Genomic DNA, 8,860 nt, shown 5'->3' with positions numbered 1-8,860 from the left:
ATACAAGCACTTAATTTTCTGAAATGCAGAGATGATTTTGGGGTCTCCTAAGCAACTGTTTAATCTGAGTCACGAGTAGGGATAGATCTAGCAACTTAAGAGCTGTCTCATTCTGGCAAATCCCCTACCTTTCTGGGCCTCATTTGTTCTTGAAAATGAGAAAGGTAGAAGTAAATTGTCTTTTAAATTTACTCTCAAGTTCCACTAAGTAAAAAGCCCCATGAATATTGCACTGCCTGGTTCAGCTGCTGTCATACACCCTTTGCAGCCAAAACCAACTTTTTTCCTAGGAGCTTAGGCTCATGGGACTCACTTTGCTGAAGACAATGGGACATTGGCCCCAGCAATGGTTCATTAGTCCAACATTAAGTGGGAAAACAGAAGAGCCCTAAGGTTGGGGAACTTAGAAAAATGCCAAAATGTTGAACATGAGCAAAGTACAGATTAAGAGGAAAGCTTCCTGTAAGAGGAAGATAGATTTCTAGACATCAAATGCCAGCATGATGCATAATTGGCAGTCTGTGCCTTGATCTGATGAACTTTGCTGATTGACACCATTATGTTGGAATCTACGGTATGGCTCCTACCTCCATTCTGTGACTGTTTTGTTTTAGGCACATGCATGCATTATTTTACTGAATCTTTACAACCAAGCTAAGAGGTTGGTATTATTTTCCCATTTTTTTTCAAGTGATGATAGGTACTGAGGATCAGATTGTTAAGTAACTTTCCTAGGGCCGGATTATTAAACTGGTAAGTGGTGGAGCTAAGATTCTGTTTTTTGCAATCCCAAAAATCCATAGATATTCCTTTGTACATCTGTGTTATGAATGATTGCAAAAAATGAATGAGTGAATGCATAATTTGATTAGCTTGTTTGATAATGTATAGCAATTAATTTACCCATTCTTTGTATAACACATTTTACAATAATTTTCAGAACTGTACTTACATGGATGAGGAGGTAGTCCCCAAAATGTGAAACTTTGGTATTGCAGGTTCTCTGAGGCCAGAAAGCGCGCGGAGCCAATGTCGTCTTTTTGAGTCTGAGAATTTGGTCAAACAAGGGGTGTTGCCAGAGACGTCACAGGGCCACCCATACATAAATGGTCATTACTCTAAATTCTTTGTTCTGGGAATCGATGGTGAAAATCTCACCCTTGAGTGTCAAGCTGTCACACTGGGTAGATGAGATAAGTCACATACACTTGCGTCATTGCAATTGTCTCATAGTTACTCATGCATGCTTGTTTTTAGGAATAGGTATTTGATGAAAGAATTCATGACCACAGGGCCCAACTCAGGAGTAGACAGGCAGAGGCCGAGGTGCTGCAAACAGAGGGACCTCATGGCCATACCAATGGGAAAAAACAAAGTACTCCCAGGCCTCTCCCCCACCCAATATCCTCCTCCTCTTCTTCTACTGAGAAAGCCTCTTTCTGAGAGATAGAAGAGGGATGTTGTCTCTAAAGAGTCATTGTTAAATTACACAATTTTTCCTAGGACAACACAGGATTGTGAGGAGTGAGTTGAACAGTGTCTTAGTCTGTTGTGTGCTGCTATAACAGAATATCTGAAACCAGGTAATTTACAGTGAGCAGAAACGTATTGGTTTATAGCCCCCAAAGCTGGGAAGGCCAATAGTAAGGTGCGACCATCTGGCGAGAGAACTTCTTGCTGCATCATTACATGGCAGAAGGTGAGAAGGTGAGAGAGAGGCGGGGGAACTAAACTCACCCCTTTATACCAGCACAAATCCCAACCATGAGGGGGGCCTGCATGGCCTTATCACCTCTTAAAAGTCCCACTTTCTAATACAGCTTAAATTTCAACATGAATTTGGGAGGGGACAAATATTCAAACCATAGCAGGCACCTTCCATTCTAGACTTTTGTTAGCATGGATTATTTGATCGAATTATATTATGGAATTGTACTGAGACAAGGGCCCTAATGATTAACTGGGTACAGTGTCGCGGGTAGAGCAGAAGAGCTGGGCAGCAGCAGAGAGCAGCATTAGGCCAGGTCCAGTGCGCCAGTTGGGAGCTGGGCAAGAGTAGCCCAGAGTGTGCATAGATCCTTGGGCTTTCCCAAACAGGGAACCTGGGCATTCAATACTTTGGATAGTTTGAGGGGAGTGGCAAACTAAGGCAAAATATGTTAACAATTTGAACTTGATATCCATTAGAAGCATAGTAATCCTAGTTTTGAAAAACTTCAATCAAAATCATTCAGGTTTTTTAACAAGTTCTAGAAATACATTTTCTAAATGAAATATGAATTGGATGTAATACAGAAATGGCAACCACATGCCTCATCTCTTCCCATCTGCTGGGTTTTCTGCAGCGTGATGTGGTAGAATGAAGCCTGGAAGAAGTGTCTTGGGTCATGAGTCCCCCACTCACTTGCTGTGTGGTCTTGGGCAGGTTTCATTTCTCTGAGGCTCGATGCCCTCATCTGTAAAATGAGGAGAGTGAATGGATGATTTTTCAGTTTTTTTCTAGGTCTAAAACTCTGTGATTCTTCCAGAAGTTTTTTTGTTTGCTTGCTTTGTCCTCTGCATTCTATTTCAATAGGAAAAGGGAAAGAGGAAAAGCAGAAAGAGAAAAAAAAAAAAAAAAAAGAGACCCAAATATTAAATAAGCCTCAATCCAGTATCAAGCACCCTAGAATTAATAATGAGAGATTACTAATTTCTGATTAATTAATTACATTTATTAATCCTGATCATAATGTAGGAAATACACAGTGTTACCGTCACCATTTCACAGGTGTGGACTCTAAGGTTAAACATTTGACCAACGTTAAGTAGATGTCTTAGTCTATTTGGAGAGCTATGACAGAATACTTTGAAGTGGATGGCTCAGGAAAAACATTTGTCGTCATTCTGGAGGCTGGAAGTCCAGGATCAGGGTGCCAGCACAATTAGGTTCTGACGAGGGCCCACGTTCTGACTTGCAGGTGGCCTTCTCGCTGTGTTCTCCACTTCACATTGTGGACAGTTCAAGGGGTCTTTCTGGGGCCCCTTTTATTAGGGCACTTACGTGATTTTGAGGAATCTGCCCTCATGAGCCACTCACCTCCCAAAGGCCCCATCTATTCATACTATCTTATTGGCTATTAGGTCTTAGCATATGAATTTGGGTGGGGGACATAAACATTCCTTCTGTAGCAGTAGTTAAAGTGATCATTTAACACAAATAGGGGTGACTTCAGAATGCGTCTTCTTTCCCACGCTGTCTTTGCCACACTGTCTCCTGAAAGGGGTAGAAAAAAAGAGGAATAAAGTTAGACAGTGGGAGTGGAGAGGGAAGAAGAGACGTTCAAAGATCAGAGGAGACACATGTGACACGGACTACTCACAGTGATTCCAGCAATTGCTACACAGACGCCTCCCACACAATGGTCGTAACCTTGGTTCTCATCCACTGCGTGGGAAAGCTGCAACATGCTCCCCGCTGGCCAACGGTGGTTCATCCAGGGTGACTCTCAGCAGAGAGGTGTGCGTGCTGGGTCCAGCAGCGTCCACCAGGGACACATGTGGAGTTTCATAACAGTGTCTGGGTACCTCTGATGTCCTGGCTGGAGAAAGTTTAGAGACGTAGCAAGGGAGACAGATGGATTAGGGAAGTGGGGGAGGACCAGACAGGTCTTTATTTCCCTACTCCTCTCCGTTATATGTCTCTAAAATTCACACTGCAAGAACTATGCTAAGAAGCAAGCTTTTATATTATAAGCATTAGAGCCACCAAATCAACCTTGTGCACATGGCACTTCCATCACCTCAGGCTGTGACCTCTCATAGGTCTTGGTCCCCCAGGTTTGAGGAGATGAGTCCCCTTGGCTGAGGCATTTCTAACAGGGCTGGAGGATTTCTGCAGGAAGTAGTTATGGGTGAGTCAGGACCTGGCGCTCATCCCTCTGAGTCAATAATGAGCTGATTTCTCAGTGCGTTAGGAACGAGTGGAGGTGGAGTCTTAAATAAGTGGCAAACCGGACCGCGAGCTCTCCCGGCACCTTCTCTCCAGGCAAGGAGGTTAATGCCAACGTGTTTCCTCAGTCCCAATTTGGGTCATTATATTTTAAATTATCTGTTAATTATCCCTATAGATTCAACAGGATACATTATCTTCCATTTCCTACCTTTAACTTGAAAGCACTGATGTGCTACTCAGGCTGGTGACTAATGAACAAAGCCACATCTCCAAACCTTGCCTACCCTCTTCTCCAGTCTCCCCCATAATTCCCTCACCTTTTCTCATGACGTCTCTCTCTTGAGTCCTAAATAATGGCCTTAAAGAAAGGCACATGCAGCCGGGCACAGGGACTCCTATTTGTAATCCCAGCACTTTGGGAGGCTGAGGTGGGTAGATCACTTGAGGCCAGGAGTTCAAGACCAGCCTGGTGAACGTGGCTAAACCCCTCTCTACAAAAATTAGCCGAGTTTGGTGGCTCATGCCTGTAATTCCAGCTACTTAGGAGGCTGAGACAGGAGAATCACTTGAACCCGGGGGGCAGAGGTTGCACTGAGCCGATATCGGGCCACTGCACTCCAGCCTAGTTGACAGAGTGAGACCCCATCTGAAAAAAAAAAGATTGGAAAAAAGAAAGAAAGAAAGAAAAGCAAATGTGACTGGGCACGGTGGCTCATGCTTGTAATCCCAGCACTTTGGGAGGCCGAGGCGGGTAGATCACGAGGTCAGGAGATCGAGACCATCCTGGCTAACACGGTGAAACCCCGTCTCTACTAAAAAATACAAAAAACTAGCCGGGCGAGGTGGCGGCGCCTGTAGTCCCAGCTACTCGGGAGGCTGAGGCAGGAGAATGGCGGGAACCCGGGAGGCGGAGCTTGCAGTGAGCCGAGTTCGCGCCGCCGCACTCCAGCCTGGGAGACAGCGCGAGACTCCGTCTCAAAAAAAAAAAAAAAAAAAAAAAGAAAAAAGAAAGGCAAATGGCAGGTGTTGATCTCCTTAATGAATTCATTTGCCTTTTGTTGGTTCCTGAAGAGAGGGAGACAGAAGTCACACAAAGAAAACTGGGAAGGGGAAGGCTGCGTGTCCCCTGCTCACCCTCCCTGCGCCTGGAGGCAGCGGAATCGGGAATCCCTTAGTGAAAGGCGGCACCCCCGGGACTGGCTCCCAGGGCTGGGGCTGGAGCGGCCTCGGTGAATGGCTGTCCTCTGAATCCCCTCCCTGCTTGAACTCGGGTCCTCCTCTCCTCTTCACGTCTCCCTGGGAAAGCAATACCAGGCGGAAAGGGAGAGCACCTCTGCTATCCGTGCACGGGGTTTCACCCAAACCCATAGCGTCCTGGCAGGAAGAGGCGAGCGCTGGGGTCCGGCCTGCTGGGAGGGAAGAATGGAGAAGAAGAAGGAAAGTCCAAGGAGAAGCCTCACCCTCATAGCTCATTTTGGGACAGCCGGCCTGCCCTGCCACACAGAGGTGCTGGGGAAGCGTGTCCGCTGAGGGACCCTTAGGGAGACCTCTGGCCACCGAATGAGGCTCTCAGCTGACTCCTCCTTAACTTGTTGGTGATCCTGTCCCAGGGTTAACATAGACCAGGGTCTCTCAACCTCAGCGCGTTGGACGTTCTGGGCCAGGTAATGCACTGCTGTGGGGGCTGCTTCAGGCACTGTGCGAGGCACAGCGGCACCCTGGCTCTACCCAGGACATGTCGTGAGCACCGCTTCTCCTACGGTGGCAACCAGAAGGGTCTCCAGACGTGGCCAAATGAGAAGCACTGATTAATATCTATTCCTAGGCCAGGCATGGTGCCTCACGCCTGTAATCCCAGCACTTGTGAGGCTGACATGGCAGAACCACTTGAGCCCATGAGTTCAAGACCAGCCTGGGCAGCAGAGTGAGACCCTGTCTTTACAAAAACGTAAAAATTAGCTTGCTGTGGTGACGTGTGCCTGTAATCCCAGCTACTTGGTCAACTGAGGCTCGAGGATTGCTTGAACTCGAGAGGTAGAAGATTCAGTAAGCTATGATTGCAGCACCATACTCCAGCCTGGGCGACACAGTGAGACCCTGTCTTCAAAGGAAAAAAAAAAAAAAAAGCAAAAAAAACCCAAAACCCCAGAAACTAAAATCCAGCCAGAAAAGAGAATTATTGCTTCCTTTCTAGACCACATGAATGGATTTTCTTATTTAAGATGTATGCAAAGCAACTGTAACCATTCAGACCACTCTTCAGGGGTTAAGGACTTTCAAAGAAAAGCGCATCAGACCCTGACGGCCCAGGGCTTCCCAAAGCAGCCTCTTGGGGCGGGGCCTACAGGTGAGCAGACATAAGGAAATGAGGCCCAGAGAACACATTCAAAGGGTGACTAACAGCCCTGGTTTGCCTGGGACTTTCCTGTGTTAGGCGTGGAAGTCCCTCTGTCCTGGGAAGCCCCTCTGCCTAGGGCACATGGGGACAGTGGTTAGTGGGTAGGCTCTGTGTTTGGCTTCATTCAAGGTGGTTTTGGCTGCTTGCTTGTCATTCTGAGTGTGGGGACACACATGTTATCCTGGTAGGCAGCAGGTGAGAAGGGGACTTTGATCAGCTTCTCGCTGGATTTAGAGAAGAGCAGATGCCCCAGGCTTGTAGCTGCCATTGCCTCTGTCATTTGGAAAATGAGAGTTGCTAAGAGGTGAGGTCAGGTGAGCAGGGACCTGCTCCTGACCCTTGCTGAGATAGTGCCTGGTGTCTGTTCACGCTGGGAGCCAGGATGGCTTCCATGGGTACACTGGTCCACATGCGAGAACTGGTGGCAGGATGGGTGAGGAGGGCCAGCTGTGTGTGTGTGTGTGTGTGTGAGATTCACACTAGAAAGGTGCTTTGCCACCTGGCGCAGGTGAGGCTGTGACTCCTCCTTGCCCTCCATGTCACTGAAGCTGTGGTTGCAGAGGTCCCTCGGGGCTTGTGAGCTGCTGCAGGCACTTCAAGTCTGGGGACCGTCTGTTTCCTGTCTGCTATTTATGACCCAGAACATTGTCTCTAGAACTAGCCTGCACTTCAGTCCCACAGGGAGCATGCTTGCCACTCATATCTTCCCTGTGCTATTTGCAGTTTTTGTTTGTCTTAAATATAAACTTTTCTTGGTTCTTTAAGTTTTAAAGAAAAAGTATTCTTTTTCTTGAAGGAGAAAAGATTGATTTTTTTCCTCCTTAAATTATGTAGATAGAGATATGTCTGCTCTTGGTTAGTCTCATGTGTACCAAAATGTCATTACTTATAGGAGAGCCTGGGATTTTCAAGAATAGTAACATGGTAATTTGTCTTTCAAATACTGTTTTACTTATAGCAGCAATAACAGGAAATGTGTACTATTTTTCAGTGTTATAATCTGATTCACCCTTTGATATAAACAGCTTTATCTCATCTCATTGTTTATATCACATTCCTATTCCTCTGGAAAGAACAATATTTTTCTCTCTGAAAAGTAATATATTCTTGTCTAAGGATGGCTTAAATAAGTAACAGATGGTCCTTTTTGTGTGAGTGTCCCCTACCCCCACTCAATCTCAGCATTTGATCAGATAGGAAAATCAGTATTTTTTTTTTTTAACATTACGTGTGTCTGAACTTACAGGTTTGTTACCAACCTGATGTCTTTTATTTATGTGATGGTGTTGTTACTTGGATAGTTTTAGAATATAGGCAATTGAATAAATTTATTTGTGCTTGTCAAGTGGAATGTGCTTAAACAAATCTCTTTCCTGGTTCATAGCTACCCAGGTCAGGTTAGTCATGGAAAAGATGGACTAGAATGCTCAGTGTGTGCCACATGGTCTTGGCCATAAAATAGAGTTCACTGTACCCCAGGCTGTCACCATGCAACTTATTTATTACATAGTTTTGTTGTTAAAATTCACTCTGGGACCGGGACTAAATGTTTCTTGTCAAAAAATAAGTTTCATTCCTTGGCTTGGTTCGGGGGAAAGGCATACAATTAGAAGCCGGGAGCTCTCCTTTGCTGCCTTGCTAGCTGGGTGAGTTAAGGCAAGGGCACGTGGCCACCTGGGTCTGTTTCCTGTCTACGGAAGGAGGACGCCTAACTTACCACAAGGGCTATTGAGAATGTAACATGGGGTAATAGTTATGAAAGTGCTTTGAAAGTTCAAAAGCACCTAAAATAGCATTTTTTAAATATTAAAATCAAGCAATTAAATACGTTGCATAACAATAGACTCTTGTCTATAACATCATGGTTAATAGGTTGGCCTTGCTGTCAAATGAATTTCTTTGAAAAGACGTCTTTGCTTTGTAAAGGGAGCTTCAAGGAAAGAAACACAGTATGCATAAGAGCCCTACTGCAAACTTGTATAAACTGCCACTCTGAGGGGGGGATTGGTGCTAATTCATTTTTGCACTTAAGCATCAGAGTGCTTTGAGCCTAGTAGGCCCTTAAGTATATTTTGAACAAAATCGTGATTATTGTTGTGGATAAGCTATTTGTGCTCTCCGTTATCTATTTTTATAATTGTTAAAAATGATCTTTTTTTCCCTACTAGATAGAAAGTTGAGAACATGATCCCTTATGTTGACATCTTCTCTATCTGCTTGTTTTTATGGTCTGCGAATGACATTTTTTGCATGCACCATTACAAAGTATATATGTGATTATTGTTGAAAATTTGGGCCAGGCGCAGTGGCTCATGCCTCTAGTCCCAGCACTTTGGGAGGCCGAGGGAGGATGGATCTCTTGAGCCCAGGAGTTCAGGACCAGTTTTGCCAACCTTGTCTCTACTCAAACTACAAAAATTAGCCAGTTTCATAACCTGATCTCAAAATAACTAACTAACTAAATAAATAAATAGATTAAAATGTAAAATGCAAGAAAAATTGAAAAATAGAGATGTACAGAAAAGAAA

General features: G+C 45.0%; 1 long non-coding RNA gene across 1 annotated transcript; it reads right to left on the bottom strand.

The window, feature by feature from the left end:
- Positions 1 to 2,671: 2,671 nt before the first annotated feature.
- On the bottom strand, positions 2,672 to 3,884 carry LOC106994388 (uncharacterized). Its single transcript, XR_013407795.1, has 3 exons — positions 3,783 to 3,884; positions 3,363 to 3,581; positions 2,672 to 3,249 (listed from the first exon to the last, which is right to left on the bottom strand). It is a non-coding gene; the product is annotated as an uncharacterized LOC106994388 (long non-coding RNA).
- Positions 3,885 to 8,860: the final 4,976 nt, after the last annotated feature.

This window comes from Macaca mulatta, chromosome 17, assembly GCF_049350105.2.
Source record: "Macaca mulatta isolate MMU2019108-1 chromosome 17, T2T-MMU8v2.0, whole genome shotgun sequence".
Lineage (NCBI taxonomy): Eukaryota > Metazoa > Chordata > Mammalia > Primates > Cercopithecidae > Macaca > Macaca mulatta.
This window is presented reverse-complemented; position numbering and strand designations above follow the sequence as displayed.